General features: G+C 38.0%; 1 protein-coding gene and 1 long non-coding RNA gene across 3 annotated transcripts in view; both read right to left on the bottom strand.

Annotated features, from left to right (window-relative positions):
• ROBO1 (roundabout guidance receptor 1) overlaps positions 1–19,451 on the bottom strand; it is a 737,177-nt gene that overhangs the window by 454,119 nt on the left and 263,607 nt on the right. The gene's annotated exons all lie outside the window — the stretch shown is intronic.
• The window catches only part of LOC110353149 (uncharacterized), a 58,225-nt gene continuing 49,345 nt past the window's right edge, over positions 10,572–19,451 (bottom strand). Inside the window, exons 2-3 of the long non-coding RNA XR_002403268.4 lie at positions 11,634–11,800; positions 10,572–10,686 (exon numbers count right to left, since the gene is read on the bottom strand). This is a non-coding gene — a long non-coding RNA (uncharacterized lncRNA). The remainder of the gene's footprint in view (positions 10,687–11,633; positions 11,801–19,451) is intronic.

Below are 19,451 nucleotides of genomic sequence, written 5' to 3'. Positions count from 1 at the left end.
GCTGTATACTGAATACCCCTAGAAAATTATTCATAACTTTTATTTCAAAATAGATGTTTTGCAAATAGAAAGGAAATGAATAATGTGCTGTTCATATGAGTAAGTATTCTAGAATATAATCTAGAATTAGTCTAAAGAGTCTAGAAGGCAGAGAAAGTGTAAATGGTCAATACCATAAACAGCAACACCAAAATACAGAAGGCATGAGAAAATTATGTTGCTGTTAGAAGAACTACTGCTTGAAAAGCACATTCATTGAGGAAGCTAGGGAGGGCAGTGCATGAATATGAACACCCCCTCCCCTCCCCCCTCCAGAAACTGAATACAGGAGAAACTGACTGTAATTGTACTGCTTTGTATTTACTGAACAGCTGTAGCACTCCAAGAACCTGGGACCATGGCTGTAACATACAGAAATGCAATAGTCCAAAGAGCAGTTGCTGTGATGTTAACATCTGAGAAGTAGTTCTCAATTCTGTGCAGAACTTGAAATATCCACACAGAACATGAAATAAAGCTGTATCACAGATAAACTGCATTTAACTATTTTAAGTCACAACAGCTACAATGCATAACATTAACAACATGCTGGTGTGGTTCTAAATTCTTTTTTTTTTTTTTTTCATTAGGAGATGGGTTTCTAATCACTGTCTGGGATCTTTGATTTAGAGGTATTTTTATGTGCTGACCTACTAGCATTTTTTTTTTTTTTTTTTTTTTTTTAACTTTTGTGGGAGGTGAAGGGAGAAAGATAAAGGAAGGAAGGAAGAGGAATGGAATTATTTTGTTTAAAGTAAGACATGTAAGAAAACACCTTGTGTTTGAAGAAAATTCCCATGGGAAAATGTCTCAAGTTTAAAGTTTTGCATTAAGAAATTAAGGATTTCACAATTTTGTACTGCATTTTACCTTTTTCACAGTGAAAAATTTATCTTACTTTTTTTGATCATGCAGTGTATGTTTGCAGTTGAAATAGATGTATCTACATAAAAGTTCTGTCAAGCTGTTTTTATGGCCAAGAGACATTCTGGAGGGAAAAAAAAAAAGTATTTTACTTAGCAACAGCTGTCCACAATGATTTCAAAAATGTACAAAAGTAAAAATAGAGAACATTTTATTACTACTGTGTCAGAGTAACACAAAAGTGTACTATTACTATTACTGTCATGTAATGATACATAAAGAAATAATAACCTCACATATATAAAGGAAAATGGTATTTAAAAAAAAAAAAGTTTTCAGTACCTTTTTATTCCTAGAATCTGGTTGTTCTATCATTTCCTTTTAATGAAATACATAACCATTTCCTCTAATTCTGAGGGGAAATTAAAGAGACATTCAAAATACTGACAAATTTAGGATTCCTAACAGCTGTAAGTGCATTGAGTGTTACTAAGTAAATTTTTCAGTTTGGGAATATGAAGCTGTATACTAAGAGGCTTATCAAGATCCTATCTGACTGCACTGCTTTAGAAAAAAAAAAAAAAGCATAGATATATAGTGATTCATCTTATCAGTTTAGCAATTTATCAGTTAGGACCTCATCAATAAATAACTAGCTCAGCAATAATACATGCCAATTTAATAATTCCCTAGAAAATTTTACATGAAACAAGCTTTTGACTTCTATAATTAATTTATTCTTTATATGGATTTTACTTTAAATTGAACGTATCAGAGGAAGGGCCAAATCTACTCTTGAATGCAAATAGAGGGATTACACAAACGTCTAGTTTATGACAGGTACTGCATCCTTGAACATGTGTCCAGAGGGTGTCCCTGCTGCTGCTCCATCCGTGTGCCAAAGAGCTAACTGGTGAGCTAGACAAGGCCTCTGCCACACCAGCAGTTTGCATCACCAGCCTAAAACTCTCTGAAAACCAACTGAAAGCAGCCCTGCTCTTAAAATGGGCTTGTACCTTGCGCTGTGAGATCCAGAACACAAGGCTTGTCCAGGTCCCTGATTTTAAGACTCACCGTATCACTGCTCTAGCTTGTCAGTTATCCTGAAAACAGCTTAGACATCCAAGACATTTTAACGAAGTAATGAAGTAATTTACTTATTATAATTAAAACGTCAAGAATTGACAAGTCTACAGAATGGCACACACAGATAAGAAAATGTTCCTTATAACTGCCTATACTTCAGCTCATTTTCAAGAAGGTTCTTTCTCACTTTATCTAACAAAATGCACGCTGGGTTCGGCAAGCAAAGGCTCACAGCTGGCATCCAGATCTAAGCCAAACCTTTGTCTGAAGGACATCTTCCACGGGAGGATTTCTTATTGGGATACATGTAATCTTTTATGTTCAAATTCTTCCCCGGAAGCTTCTCAGACCTTTCACCCACAAATCCTTCACAATTCCTAGCTTCATCAGGTCAATTTTAACACTCTGCTGACAGGACTACTATCTATCTGTCTTGGCCTAATTTAAGAAACATGGATGTCCATTGGTAATGGCAAACTGGAACCAACAAACCTGCAAATGATTACGCACAAGCTACAAAAATAGTTTGCCATCTGTAGTAACATTCATCTAACCTCTTTTTAAGGAGAAATCAATATCTCATACTAACATAAGTGAGTATAACGTGCTATATAGTCATGAACAAAAACATGTACAGGATTCCTTTTCATTTCTTTTTGGACTTAAATGAATTAGTTAATTTAGGGGGAAATCATCTCTTAGAGAAACTTGCATTTTTAATATTGTCATAATACCTTGAAATATTTTGTTTTAGAAAGATACAGTATTTGCTTTCTGTAGGATACACTTCTATCCACTGATAGCCTCAATGCAATTCTGGAGAGCATCAGATTTCACTACATAATTCTTACTAAGTTTTTCAATTATAAAAGTTGTTAAAGAAAGAAACTTTAGAAGGAACCAAGAGGTTAAAAATCTCTCACTGTAATTTATAGTGTAGTTGGCTACCCTGAATGCACAAAAAGTGACTCATAACTTCATACCATTTTGTAGAAAGAATAACTTAGGAAGGAAAGTGCTTGGGGAATTCACTAGAGATTGAAGAGTATCTTTGCCTTGTAGCTATGCTTAATGAAAGTATTAAATTTTTCTCTTCTGAGGTTGTCAGCTTACCTTGCTGAGGTTCACAAATTCTCCCTTAAGAGACATTTGTATCGCATCCATTTCAGAAAATGAGCCAAAAGATGGATATGAAGAGGGTATCTTATCAACAGAATGTAAGGTGCTGAATAAAAGACTAGATTTGGCTGATACACAGCGTTGTTTTCTTTCCTTGCTTTGGTGAGATACAACCATTGCTCTTGCACAGACTTGGAAGAAAAGCACATATGAAAGTTAAGTAAAAAGTGATATAGGAAATTTGACGGGATTGAAAAATAAATAAATAAAATCCAGTGGGTAAAAACAAAAAGGATATAGATACAAAAACACAAAACAAAACAAAATCAAAGGCCAGAAAATATAGAGTAAAGAGGAATATGGGAAAGGAGAGAAGTAAAGAACTACATACAGATGGGGAAAACAAAAGGGACATGGAAATGTCTTCAAGATTACAAAACTGAGTTTGGAACATAAATGTAGTACTTGAAAGTGATTAGCTTAACATTTAGTTCAATGATACTCAAAGAGAAAAGGGTTCCAAGTAATTATATATCTTCTGAATATGAGACTTGAGCTACTCTGAAAATTTTATTCAAGGACAGAAATTATCTTGAGGAAAGGAAAGAGATTTTGAGAGAATAACAGCTTTAGACAACATGTACAGCTACAAAAAGGTTAAAATGGAAAAGAGGCTAAAAAAATGATCAAAGAGACATTAAGATAAAGTCAGTGAGAATAAGGGACTTTTCAAGCTTTTACCCAAATGCAGAATGAAGAAAGGAAGCAGGAAATGAATACAAATCAGGGACTTTTTTGACAGAACAAAGTTGAGCATTAAAGGCAAATCTGTCATCTCAAACCCATGTGTTTGCACTCAATTTTGGTACTCCAGTCTTCAGACATGACATTGAAATAGAGAATTCTAAGAGAATTAAGAGAATCACTTAAGTCATCATGTTACAAGGGCAAATTTATGTTTTAAATTAACTCAGTACATAGGACAGCATGTAATTGCTCAGCTTCAAAAATCAGCCCAAGAACAGGAAGGTGGCTCAGTCTCAGAACCCTTTGTGCTTTCTGCTTGGTTCACAGGGCAAGGTACTACCAAGACCTATTTAATACAACAATTTATTTCAGTGTGTTTTGTTTTGTAGTAACACAAGTTCAGACAGGTTTAGCCTGCAATGGAGCAGCAACAATGCATTACTCATTGGCCCCATTTGCCTTCACTAGTTTCCTGAGCACCAACAAAACTAAGCAGGAAGTGCCATGGAAAGTCTACTCCCTCTACCATCTTCAGTGGACACTAAGGAAGGGGACACAAAATAAATAAATAAATAAATAAATAAATAAATCTCTGTGGAATTTGTTACTTTTCTACTTGCTGAAGGGAGACTGCCTGGGCATAGATCAAAAGATGGCTGTGGATAAAAAGGTGTAATGTATCCAGAAGGAGATGGGAGAAACTTCCAGGTTACTGGCCATCTGCTGCTGCTGCTTCTTTGGTGCCATCAGGTGCTGAAGGTGCTGGAAAAGGGGGCATTGCAGAAGGTGGGGAGGAAGGACTACTCCAAATTAACCCTCCTCTCCGCTCATCCTGCTGTTCCCCGAGACAAATCTCATCTGATCTACAACAGACCCAAAGAAACTAAAACGGAACCTGGAGTTACTGACATTATAAATTACAGAATCACAGAATCACAGAATTTCTAGGTTGGAAGAGACCTCAAGATCATCGAGTCCAATCTCTGACCTAACGCTAACAGTCCCCACTAAACCATATCCCTAAGCTCTACATCTAAACGTCTTTTGAAGTCTTCCAGGGATGGTGACTCCACCACCTCCCTGGGCAGCCTGTTCCAGTGCCTAAACAACCCTTTCAGTAAAGAAGTTCTTCCTAACGTCTAACCTAAAACTCCCCTGGCGCAACTTAAGCCCATTCCCCCTCGTCCTGTCACCAGGCACATGGGAGAACAGGCCAGCCCCCACCTCCCTACAGCCTCCTTTAAGGTATCTGTAGAGAGCAATAAGGTCGCCCCTGAGCCTCCTCTTCTCCAGGCTGAACAAGCCCAGCTCCTTCAGCCGCTCCTCGTAGGACTTGTTCTCCAGGCCCCTCACCAGCTTCGTCGCCCTTCTCTGGACCCGCTCAAGCACCTCGATGTCCTTCTTGTAGCGAGGGGCCCAAAACTGAACACAGTACTCGAGGTGCGGCCTCACCAGAGCCGAGTACAGGGGGACGATCACCTCCCTAGCCCTGCTGGTCACACTGTTTCTGATACAAGCCAGGATGCCGTTGGCCTTCTTGGCCACCTGAGCACACCGCTGGCTCATATTCAGCTGACTGTCCACCATCACTCCCAGGTCCTTCTCTGCCTGGCAGCTCTCCAACCACTCATCTCCCAGCCTGTAGCTCTGCTTGGGGTTATTGTGCCCCAGGTGCAGGACCCAGCACTTGGCCTTGTTGAACTTCATGCAGTTGACCTCAGCCCATTGGTGCAGCCTATCCAGATCCTCCTGCAGAGCCTTCCTACCCTCAAGCAGATTGACACATGCGCATAGCTTGGTGTCATCTGCAAACTTACTGAGGGTGCACTCAATGCCCTCGTCCAGATCATTGATGAAGATGTTAAAGAGGACCGGCCCCAGCACCGAGCCCTGGGGAACGCCACTAGTGACTGGCCTCCAACTGGACTTGACTCCATTCACCACGACTCTTTGGGCCCGGCTATCCAGCCAGTTTCTAACCCAACGAAGCGTGCGCCAGTCCAAGCGAAGAGCAGCCAGTTTCTTGAGGAGAATGCTGTGGGAGACGGTGTCAAATGCCTTGCTGAAGTCAAGGTAGACCACATCCACAGCCTTTCCCTCGTCCACCCAGCGCGTCACTTTGTCATAGAAGGAGATCAGGTTTGTCAAGCAGGATCTGCCTTCCATAAACCCATGATGACTGGGCCTGATCGCCTGCTTGCCCTTCAAGTGCTGCACGATGACTCCCAAGAGGATCTGCTCCATGAGCTTCCCTGGTACTGAGGTCAAACTGACAGGCCTGTAGTTCCCTGGGTCAGCCCTCCGGCCCTTCTTGTAGATGGGCGTCACATTTGCTAGCCGCCAGTCAGCTGGGACCTCCCCCGATAGCCAGGACTGCTGATAAATGATGGATAGGGGCTTGGCCAGCTCCTCTGCCAGTTCTCTCAGTACCCTTGGGTGGATCCCATCTGGCCCCATCGACTTGTGCACATCCAAGTGCTGTAGCAGGTCACCAACCAGTTCTTCGTGGATGGTGAGGGCCACATCCTGCTCCCCATCCCCTTCCACCAGCTCAGGGTACTGGGTATCCAGAGAACAACCGGTATTGCCGCTAAAGACTGAGGCAAAGAAGGCATTGAGCACCTCCGCCTTTTCCTCATCTCTTGTAACTAAGTTTCCCCCCGCATCCAGTAAAGGATGGAGATTCTCCTTAGTCCTCCTTTTTGTGTTGATGTATTTATAAAAGCGTTTTTTGTTATCTTTAACGGCAGTAGCCAGATTGAGCTCCAGATGAGCTTTGGCCTTCCTAATTTTGTCCCTGCACAGCCTCGCTACATCCTTATAGTCCTCCCTAGTGGCCTGTCCACTTTTCCAAAGATTATAAACCCTCTTTTTTTTCCTAAGCTCAAGCCACAGTTCTCTGTTCAGCCAGGCTGGTCTTCTTCCCTGCTGGCTCATCTTTGGGCACATGGGAACAGACCGCTCCTGCGCCATTAGGATTTGCCTCTTGAAGAGCGCCCAGCCTTCCTGGACCCCTCTGCCCTTCAGAACCGCCTCCCACCACCTAGTGTCCTGAGCAGCCCAAAGTCAGCCCTCCGAAAGTCCAATACAGTGGTTTTACTGGTTCCCTTCCTGGCCTCGCCAAGAATAGTGAACTCCACCATTTCGTGGTCACTGCCCAAGACAGCTCCCGACAATCACATCCTCCACCAGTCCTTCTCTGTTTGTGAAGAGAAGGTCTAGCGGGGCACCACCCCTGGTAGGTTCACTAATCAGCTGCATCAGGAAGCTATCTTCCACTTTCTCCAGAAACCTCCTAGACTGCTTCCTCTGGGCTGTGTTGTGCTTCCAGGATATGTCAGGGAAGTTGAAGTCCCCCACGAGTACAAGCGCCGACGATTTCGCAACTTCTGCCAGCTGCCTGTAGAACTCCTCATCCGTCTCCTCATCCTGGTTCGGCGGTCTATAACAGACCCCGACCAGGACACTAGCCTTGTTGTCCCTGCCGATCCTAACCCAAAGGGACTCGATCTTGTCATTCCTAGCCTCGAGTTCTACAACATCGAAAGACTCTCTTATATAGAGAGCCACACCGCCACCCCTTCTGTGCTGCCTGTCCCTTCTGAAGAGCCTATAGCCAGGCATCGCAGCACTCCAGTCACGAGAGTGGTCCCACCACGTTTCCGTGATGGCAACCAAGTCGTAGCCTGCCCGCTGCACGATGGCTTCCAGCTCCTAAATTACTCTGTAGTGCTCTGTATATGCCCACTCCTAATCCTTCATTTTCCATTCCCATCATGAAATATTCACAATAAGTTCTGGTCTGCGGCCTTTACGTGTATCTGGCACCCACTGCAAAGGGATATGTAAGTCTACTTCCATCAGCCTTTGGAGAGCATTTAACTTGGCTCTCTGGTCCCAGTCTGAAGCTATCTGCTCTAATAAATAAATACCCTACTGATGATAGACTTTTTTTTTTTGTGCATGTGTGTAATATTTTACATTTCTCAATACTGAGGAGTCTTCAAGAGATGTTCCATCTCTAAATCTGACAGTTAAGACAAAGAAATACAAGGGAAACAGACACAGAAAGATAAAAACACCTTCCCCCACCCCTGCCTTGGCAGCAGCAGGAGAAAAATACTGTGTCATAACCATCACAGCATTTATTTTCCTTCATCTTTTTAGACTCATATTTGTCAACCTTACAATTTTATTTTGCCCTCAACACAGGTCAAACTGGAAATACTTAAATTGCTGTCTTGGTCTGTGGGCTGGCTATGGATCTCTGATTGTCTAGCCCTGTAGTCTGAAAGAGCTTATTTTTAGAAAGCAGAAGTTGATGTACTTCACATAACTCTGCAAAGATGCTTTAAAGACATTCTTCAGGCTTAAGCAGTAAGTTTTTTAATTCAAGATCACCCTTTTAAGCAGCTGATTTTTGTTTAATTTTTTAACAAAAATCCATATTCTTTACTGATAAAATTTAGTAATGAAGGAGAAGCTGTACATAAAAGATCATATAAGGTAACGTAGTGGGTTTACGTGGCAAGGCTGTCCAAAGATGGGCAGAGGCTGCCTTAACAAGAAACAAATAGGGGAAACTGTGATCTGTAGAGGTAGTGGCAACTTACAGCTTCCCTATTCTTTGAAAGGCTTCCCAGTCTCCTGAAGGTGATACAGGATCAATAAGGTCTGTAGAGCGACTGTACACAAAAGCAGTCTGTATACACATACCATGACTGGTTAATCCACCATCAGTGCATCTGCCAGCATATCAGTCAGGTCTAAGAACTAATATAGCTGTGTAGGCAAATCTTTTATGTACATTAAAACTTCAATCTTTTTGTTTAAAAACAAACAAACAAAAACACTCAGCCTGCATGATTTTGATAATCATTTCCATCTGTCTTAAAACTGCCTGGAAGATACTGTCGCTTATCAAAGCTCATTTAGAATTAGTTAGAATCCTGCATCTGCAATTACATTTTCACCATATATGAAACTAGGAAAAGCAAAATCTTGATGACAACAGTCACAGAGCAAAAACTTAGTTTAACCTTAGGAATATAAAAATTCCTTAATTTAATAATAATTGACACACCACCTGAGTTTTGATCAATATTAATTTCTAATGCTAATAAATCTTTACACTGTCCTTTTTTTCAAGGACAGGGGAGTCAATAATTGTTTTTTTATAATGAAAAATAAAAAATACGACCTTGATTTACTTATTTATTTTTAAGTCCCACACAAGGCAATTAACAGACAATATTAAAGTTTATAAAGGAATCTGTCTCAGTCTCCACCTGCTAAAAAGAGCTTAAAACTTTCTAGGCAGCTATGGTTGATTTGAACACCACAAAAAATTTGTGTTTTTTCTCAATGAGCCACAAAGTACCACCTCATTTAATACATGTTATGTTGCACAGAGATTATTCCTTATGGACATTTGATAGAGACATATACCAAGCAGTTTCTCATTGAGAAACTATTTTGTAGACAGACCTCACAGACGAACAACATTCTTAATTTTTGGACTAAACCTGTCTTTGGTATTTCATTCCATTATGTTAACTCAGGCTAACGGGAATTCCTGACTATACTGAAGTGTCAAAATTCCCATTGATTTCAACCAGAACAGGGTCTCTCCCTAAGGAAATGAATATGACTGTCAGTAACCTTGGGAAAGCAGCCAGAAGTCTAGAGTCAATAGTTAATTTCAAAATATCCTAGTTCTGCTTCTAAAAAACGGTACCTATTCCACTTCTGAAACTTCTGGCCAGCACCAGTGAATTAAGTGTATGCTTTTAATGGGTTGGTTGCCTCATGATAAGAGGTCACAGATTATAAGGTAATATATAAGGGATTGGCATTTTTGAAGGTTTGGTTTCACTAATTCCAGTCCTAGAAGGAATTTCTAAACCCAGATGTAGGCTATGTACAAATGTTACTGCATAATTAATTTTAGCTGAGAAATCCACTTTTTAAGTTAGATTCCATAGAAAATTAGTGACTTTTGAATCTGACAATCAAGCATTCTAATGGGACACCACACGTTCACCAGGGCAAACAATCAATCAGTGCAATTTTCAAACCTCTTCGTCAATGACTGCAGCAATCACTTTTTATCACAGTCAGCAATCTCGTGCTTTTAGCCATCAGCTATAGCTGTTTTAGTCCACCACCATTATTGCCCGACATAAGATAACGTGTCATTTATAGATAGTTAAAGAGGCCAGTCATATATTACCAAGCTTTCTGATGCCTGTCTTTTGGTAGAGCCTTTGTCTTTTTGCTAAAAAATGAAATCATCATCTGATTTTACTGAAATCTAATTTATACCTATGTTAATTATGCAGCCAACGAGCCTCAAGGGATTATGTAGGAAGCCAATGGTACATTCTTTATCATCATAAATATTGTATTACTTCAAACGCACTTTGGAAATTCCATTCTCAGCATTTCTTAATGATATTCAGAATTCCAGGAGAGAACACACTCTTATCATCTGGTGTTAGAACAAGTTCTACTACTTGCATATTATTTTTCAATTGCTGCAATATCAGGCTTCTTTTATACCTCAACAATCCAGTAAAAGATAATACTATTATGCTGGTGAAATTTCTATTAAAATGCTTTTGATCAAAAATTTTTGTAACAGTTGCAAAGCTTTTCCTGCAATAAGAAAAAACATTCAGTGTTAGCCCATAGAAAACAACAACAAAAAAAATTGCATAACTTCAGATGTGTCTTAATCTGTTTTCTTCTTAATATACTAAAACATTACTGGGTTTGTACATATCTTAATTAAAACATGCACAAACTGTAGAGTAAGATTTTCTTTCATCCCTGTAAAAAAAAAATAATAATAAAATCACAAAGTAATCCCCCTCCTGATTTTTTTTAATTCTTCTGAAAATAAATAAATAAATAAATAATCTTAGAATCACAGAATATCCTGAGTTGGATATTAAAGAAATACATACCAAAATGAAATATAAGTGCAATATTTTCTTATATATAACTTAACTATTTAGAAGTTTTTAAAGGGCCTCTATTCACACTTGCCTTTGGAACCTCACCTTCCTACTTAACAAGGCTCCTTCTTTTTGAAGGATGTCACTGTGCTCACTCCTAGAACTGCTGTGCTTCATAACTGCTAAAATACTTCACTGTTAACTGCTTAGTACTGACATTAAAAAACATACCCTGATACAAACACCTAATGTGCCTTCCCTTCCAGCCTTTTGTCTGTACAGGCACAAATTGAAATTGCACAATTTACTTTGAAGTAAGAACAGGTGCTTCAAAAGGTAAGAGATGTGCAAGTCATCCATTCCCAAGCAGAATACAGAAATTATTTTATAGATTATGAAGTAATAAATTCTAACTCTGGAGTTCACGTACCACTCCTTCTACAGCTATATAGCTGCTGGTTTTCCTTGCAGTAAGCAACATTAAAATCTCTGACCAAGAGCTGTGGCTTCCTTTTTAGTTTTTCAGGGATTGGTCAAGGACTGGACTGGAACATGGCTTGGACTTTACAGCTGCCTTCACATCCCTTCTATACTCATGGTTCACTCTCAGCTGCATACACATCTGATAAGTACAGCTACCTGTACTGACTGTATCCCAAAAGCCTTGGGAAAGACAGTGCTTAAAGCTTCTTCAAATCAGTGGTACCTCCCCTTCCCCTGTACTGTTTCAGAAATGCAAAGAAGATCAATGCACAAAGAATTATTTTTTTTTTAATGTGTTAAAATGAAAATGTCCAGTAAAGTCAGCAAAGGACATACCTATTTCTCCAGAACAGTGCAGAACAAGCTTATAATCCCAAATTCAAAGCTGCGCTGGAGTGAGTTTCTAGAATCTTCAAGACACTGCCTCCCTGTCATAACTCAAGGTGCAAGTAGAAGTCATGTGTCCCAAAGCTGAGGTGGAAAGCACGAATACAGTAGTGTTGCTGAAATTAATTTATGATTTAAGATTTAAGTTCCAAACTGAATAAGTTTCCAAATATCACTTTATCTGTCAATTCCTACTTCCACTCTACTTGTAACAGCATATAAGAGGTCTTAATGTAAACTTGAGATCAAATACAGATGGGTGTTTGACATGTTTGGGCTATATTTATATATATTTATATGAATATATATATAAGTATATATGAATATATATATAAGTATATAAAACAATACTATATAAGTATATAAAACAATACTTGAGATGTTTGACAACTACTATTCCTCAGGTTTAATTTAAAATGCACATTTTAGGTCTAGAGATGCAACAGGAGATAAGTCATAAGAAAATGAAAGCATAAAATGAAAGCTGCAAATAGATTATACCAAAACAGAGGATTTTTTCCCAAATTCAATTAATTAATTGCAGACAGGCCTTGTTAATTAGCCTTTTTTTTCCTCCAGAAACATTTGTAATGAAGTAATTTTTTTTTTCTTTACGTGTTTTCAAAGACTGTCATTTTTAATACAAATTTAATAGTTGATCAGAATAGACTTTCTAAAAGAAGCTTTTATTTCTGTAGTTAGACAGAAAAAACTTTATTGCAAGTGTTTTCCCTATACTTTTGAATAGGGGTTACTTCTTCACAGACTTTTATTATTAATAATAGAACCATACTCAATAGCAATCAAGTTAAGACTTCTATGACACAGTCAAGAGACCACAAAGGAGTAGAAAGTCTTTTTTTCATCTTTGGCATTGAAAATAAACCTCATGAGAAATTTCTCAGAACTCATATGGTGATTGATCATATGACAGAAATATTATTGTCAGTCTAAGGATACTTAATCCCTAAAATAGAAGATGGCTTCACTTTTGGAAGGTTCTCGTACTATGTCCTTCCTTTAGCAGGAATACTTTGTTGTTGTTGTTGCTCTCAGAAAAACCCAAACCAATTATTTTGAGGGCACTGTCACTCAAAAATGATCTACACACTACCACCATCACCAATATTCACAATCAAGGACAGTTTTTTCAAGATTCGTTTTAATTTATTACTTATTCTTTGTTAAGTATGCTTTTCTAAATCAGTATGATTTAGATGTAATGGCTATTTTGGCAGGGAAAGATGCAATAGATGAATCATCTGGGGTTTATTTGAGAGGTTAGTTGGGTTGAAAGCTCTAGAAATGGCAGAGGAAAAACCAAGCCTGACCTATACAGCTGAAAATGACTGAGGAGTCATCAAGCATTGAGGAGATAGAAACAACCTAGCAAGTGCTCACTGCTGTTCAGAATTTTCTGTCCTCCCTTTGCACGTCACTGATAGTTTCCTTAGTCACTTAGTCTGTTACTAAAGCACACATTTATATGGGTGAGGGGGGAGCCTCCCAGTTAAGCTAACTCATTTTCAGCCTTACCTCTAGCTCCTCCTCCCTCCCAGCAAAAACATCAAACCAAGTACCAAATCCACAGTCTACACACCGAAATGATCTATTCACACAGCAGCTGTGATCCAAGTGCCTAAAAAAAAGCAAGTGTTTACCTGAAGGAAACTTTCTCGAAGTTGCAATTCAGCTAGGAGGTTTGACCAAAGGAGTAATTCTTCTGTTTTCTTTCTCAGCCTTTAAGCATGGTGCCTTGTGCACTTGGAGTGGTTTCATTGCTAGCAGGCTGATAACAACTGTCAAATGAGGGAGCCAGGGGCAGCCCTCCATGAGTCTCCTATACCTTGCCACAGAGCACATGTGCTCGGAGGAGGCCCTTGGCTGGAGAGGGAAACCTGTGGGCTCTGCTGGTTTGACTGCTGGTCAGACTCACATTGCAATACTTGTGGTAGCTCAAGCCTGCCCAGTCTCTGCTGAAATGAAGCTAAAAATGTTTCCATCATCCAGCTAGGTCTCATCAGCACATGCGAGTCAGAAGACTCATCTACCGTCAGAAATAACAACAGCCTAATGTCAGTTTTCCTGAAAGGAAAACTCAGCTTAAATTTCCTGATGTAATACAGAGGAATTTATGCCTACGCATTCAGAGCTTGTCTAACATTAGTACTTATTAATGCTATACTTTTACAAAGTATTAAACATTTGCAAAGGACTATGTAAAAGTCGTATGACCACAGCCTGAGCAGCTTATCCAACAGAGAATAGCTGAGTCCACATGCTAACACTATCCATAGGGATTCATCATCTTTCCTGATTTGTGCTGATGTTGTAGTTTTTATACAACATACCTCTTCCTTTATTATATATTGATCTCTACTCCTATTAACTATATGATTGCTTTCCTCTTTTTTATTTTCCTTTTTAAGGTATTTATGTCACATGAAACCCTCTGTCATAGCTGGAGGCAGTCTAATTCAAAAAATTATATTAATCTCCTAGTATAAAAACATTGGTTTCAAACAGCATTCAGGTTATGAGGAACAACAACTTCAGTGAAACAAATTAGTGTCTGTATACAGATTTGAATAGTTTCAAACCATGTTCTTTTTTGCTGCTTAAGAATTTCACTGAGATACTTAAAAACACAACGGTGAAGTTAGCCACATATAAATACCAAGTATTTTTAAAACGTTGAGCTTAATAGGAACCGGATCCACAAATATAGCCAATTTATTTGATGAAAAGAATAATTTCTCACAAGGTTTCCCTCAATTACTTACATGATTGCCTGACAAAAATGCTCCTTTATGGTCTGGGTAATCCTTCTCTTTGCACAGTATGAATTGTATACAAATGTAGCTCTTAACTATCCTAAAATCTGAGAAGCAATAACCTACCCTAGGTGTCCTTCTACACCCCAACAGCTGTACTACAATCACAGTGAGAGAACCTAAGAGAATGTAAAGCTTAAGTCCATACAGACACCACACTGCCATGACCCAAATTCTGCCATTAACATCACTCCTCTATTGTGGTGACCATAATCTACAACAACATTTTTGAGAACTTTTGCATTTAAATCACATCAAACTGTTGGACTGTAAGCTCGTAAACACCTTACAACTGTAATGCTGTAGGATTGTCTTTATAAATCAGAAATTGGAAGTGATCTGAGATGAGAAGTTACAAAAAACACATTGTTCTGATACTAATTCCACCTTGTGAGCATTCTTTGAGTGCAGTAAGGTAAGGAGAATAGTTTTCTGAAGTTAATTGGCCAATAAGGTAGCACATGAGGACACAGCAATGAGGAGAAGGTATCAGTGAATGACCAATTCTTATCCAGCGTACTTTGGATTACGCCTGCCCCCTAATTCTGAAATCAGACAGTGCTTCTCAATTGCAACACAAATGCAATTATTTACAGCTTTCAACTTCAGACCCTCAGCATAAGCAACCTGTGTGTCTTTTACAAATTGAAGATGGGAACCTATATAAACATTGATGAATGCAAAAAATAGTACCTCAAGCCTAAACAAAATGCATTATTTTACTGTCTGCTACACGGCAATATACAGAAGTGATTATAAAGTTACCTTCAGAGTCTCAAACTGAATCTGACTTGGTGTTAACACAAAGTATGTTCTTGAACATCTGTGACTAATCACTAAAATAGCTGTGGTCCCAAAATGCCTACCAATCTAAGCCTCATAGCATAAGACTCCTAATTTTACTCTAAATAAATTGTTTCTACCCTAATAATAAAATATCACAATGAAAAAGTATAGCCTTTTAAAAAAATGCTGAGTTGCCTGACTAGATAAATTTCATCAGCTATTTCTATATTTTAAGAAATTACAAAGTCACCTAGACTAATTAAACCCGGTTAATAATTTTGCAGAAAATTAATCTTGGGCATCTTATACTCCAGAAGAGAAGGTTTTTGAATGAAAGCAATATATTTCTTAACAAATCTGCTTTTGACAATAATCATATCAAGTAATTTCTTCTGCCTGAGAATTTTTCTATTACAAATGTAACCTTAGCAATTTGTTATTCTAGCAGATGTCTTAACTGCTACCTTTGAGGACACTATATCAAGTGAATGAAAACAGAGAGAAAAAAAACAACACCTTTACTGACCAGAAATCTTGCTAGCCAAAGACTGAAACAGTTAAGACTCCTTTCCATTTATGTGGCTTTCCACTTACATAAACAGGTGCCATACAAAACAATTATTTGATACCAAGAAACCAAGAAATAAATTTTAAAACAGCTATTGCCCTGTTTGTTGTCAGTTGAAAAAAAAAAAAAAAAAAGTTCCCGAGGTGAAAAGAAGGAGGACATTTTGCATATTCATTATGTTTCTTGTTCTTATTTTTTTTCCCTTCATAGTAGAGCCTAGGTCATTCTGAAACCCTACTTACTGTTAATCACAGGTGGAAAAAAAAACAAGGCTAGAGCCTGACTAAAGAACTGGTTCCTTCCTACAGCTCTTTGAAATACATACATACATATTAAAGAAGTGTTTTCTATTTTTCTTTTGTAACACATAGGACCACCTATGTTCTTCTGATGTCTCAAGTCTGACCAACCCACATTTGAAAAGTTTAAGGTTTAGACTATCTTTGCTGGAAGTTCATCAGCTTTCTTACCAGCTGTGGTCAGGATTTCAAATCTTATCACTGATTTTGCTTCGGAGTTTAGACTGTATCATGTATATACCTGTATTAAATCTGTAGTCATTCTGTAAAGCCTCAATTTCATTTACTAATTACATTCCAGATGTACATTCCACACAGATACTTACCACTAATTGAAGATATTTAAAATAATTGTGTTAATGAATGCACCATTAAAATTTTTATCTAATAATTCTACTCTAGACTGTTCCAAAAAAAAAAAAAAAAAAAAAAAAAAAAAACTCAGGAGATAAAACCAGTGATTGAATCTACATCAAAAACACTGTTTAATGTTTAGTATTTGAAAAGTATCCTAAACCCACCGTAACAAAAAAATAAATGAATTTAATTCAACAATATCTTTCTCTAATAATGTCAGTAAAACATTACCAGGAAAGGATTTGGTTCTATGGCTCTCAAGAGATTGATTGTTAAATTCATAATGAACCAGGAGCTGTCTTTCATTCAGCAAAGGAAAAAAAAAAAAAAAAAAAAAAAGAACCCCAAAATGAATATGTAAGGTTGAGGAGCCTAGTTTACTGTCACTGAATTTTATTCTCCTTTTCATTTGCAGTAATTGCAGTAAAATAGCAGCTCTTCAGGGACATATTAGGAAAAGAATAGTAATTAAGCTTAGGAAGGTATAATCTGTATAGAAATGAATTAGAACTGACTCAGTCTAACGTATTATAGATTCACATGAAAACCTAGCTGTACCCTGTGAATAGCTTATTCAAAAACACTTCCAGATTTCTAGATGTCAGCTCTGTCACTTAGGGCACATTTATTATCCTCCTCAAAATGTGTAACCCTTCAATGTGAAGAATGGCATCACTGAGGAGTCAACACTTTCTCTTCCCTAAGGAGCTATGCCTGGGAATACAAGCAAAAATCCTAAAACCAGATAAATAGAGACTTACTTTTTGAATGAGCCTGCACAGATCAACACAATCACTTAAATTATCCACATATTTGTAGCAAACTGTACAGCCGTGCTCTGGTTTTTAAACCACTCCCAGCAGTAACAAAATCAACATCTCAAGCGGTAATAAAAGCTCGTTTTCCAACAAGGCTTTTTCAATTGATGCAGTTTACTACAAATAAATAAATTCATTGTTTAATAATTCCCATCATTTATTTCCAGCTAGAGAGCAAAAGGAGAAGGAAGGACAAACAATCCATAAACAATTGTTTTTTTAGATGGTGTGCTTGACAAAGTGCAGCACTGAAGCCTGTAGAAGGCTGTATTTTATGGGACCGTCTCACGCTGCCCAAACAAATGGGACAAAAAGTCTGCAGACTAGTAGAACAAACATTATCCACTGATTTTTGAGAAAATGGCACAGACATCAGTGAAAGGATACCGTCAAGTTCACTAGACTTCACATTCCTGTGAGGTTACAGCTGGTCTACTTTCAAGTTCACACAACGCTGTTGCTTTCATCTTTCCCACCCCCTCACTTCAGTATTAAACCTTCCCTTAGTGAAGGGATTAGAAATACACAGCTTATTTTGTCAAGTCTAAACAATAAATCTATTGTTATAATCATTTTGGTCAATATTGGCACAGAAGAAAAAACATCTGTAAACTAGACCTCTTGGTTTTATTCACTACAAATTATAAAAACAGAAATTAAATGAAACAGAAATCAAACTAAAACATGGCCCTCCCTATCCACTAAATCATCTGTGGCAACCTGTATAAATGGATGTATTTTGGAACGTTCCCAAAGTCAAACTGTTGAAGATAGCTTTAAAACAAGATGTGAATTAGCTTGCCATGCTCCACCCTTGACGTAACCCTCCGGGATGCAAAGATTTTCTAGACAAGCAGACAGAGGCACGGTGTCAATGACAACAAGGAAGTCATACAATTTCTTTCCACTAATTTTGCAAAGCGCTGCTCTCTGTATAGAAAATTTAAGAAAAGTGTCATATGAAGTGCTCTACTACCCCAGAGTAAACTGAGTAGTGATAATTGTATTACTGTTTCTTATGTCGTTTAAAATTTTTATTTTAATGATTATCATGTTACATTGCATTTCTGAACATTATTCAGTATTTTCAACTTCTATCTTCCAATGACATATGAAAACCCTATATATAACAACTTATAAAACAGTAAACAAAGTGGGTGAGAACAGCCTATTCTAGAATGCACCCTGAAACTTAGAAAATGCATGAAAGTTGTATATGAAATGTATGCAGAGGGCAAGGAGGGTTAGTATGGCTTGACTTTCAGATTAGAAATGCTGACTTTAATTACACTGGGAGCATTTGCAACAGAATTGTATAAATACAAGTAGATCTGGAATACTGTGCAATAACATTCTGGTCTACAGACACACACACAGAGAACAGCTCCCTGTCATGCTTTTAATGCTGATGGATAAGATGCTGGCTCAATTCCAGTCTGACACACATGGACATACATTATAGCATGTCCTGGAAAATACACAGTTGGTTTTGAGCATGCAGGACTAGTGGAAGAAAGCACCTTCTGTAGCACTCTAGATAACAAAAGCATTTTTAAATCTAATAAAACAAGAAGTTGGTAAAGTAGCCTTCCTTTTATTTATGAAACACTTGACAGTGCATGTCAAATGCTGGAGGATATCACAAAATGATTCACTTACATCATTTATTTCGTAGTGCAATACAAAAAGAGAAACATGTCCTAGTCGCTTATTGCGTGATAATATTTAATCATTACGCATGACAGCTGTTTGCATTGTGTGGTTTTCAGTTTCTTGCTGACAGGTGTCCAAATCACAAAAAACTATCCCGCCATGTAGTGGCAGCTGGCAACACTATCATCTCTGAGATACCAGAAGTGCAAAAAAAAAAAAAAAAAAGCTTCCCCCTCCCCCCATATGAGAGAGAAGCACATCAGGAAAAGGAAAAGAAGTTTCAAAGAAAAAGAAAAGCTGTAGCTTTTATGTGGTAATGTACAGAGAGGAATTTTATTTGCCAGGATGATTAATACAAACAGAAATAGCTTTCCATTTGGTTTGAAAACCAGACAGAATTTAGAGTGTTGTATTTTGAGGTATTTCAGAGATACAGTCTTTCTAAAATCATA

Source organism: Anas platyrhynchos, chromosome 1 (genome assembly GCF_047663525.1).
Source record: "Anas platyrhynchos isolate ZD024472 breed Pekin duck chromosome 1, IASCAAS_PekinDuck_T2T, whole genome shotgun sequence".
Lineage (NCBI taxonomy): Eukaryota > Metazoa > Chordata > Aves > Anseriformes > Anatidae > Anas > Anas platyrhynchos.
This window is presented reverse-complemented; position numbering and strand designations above follow the sequence as displayed.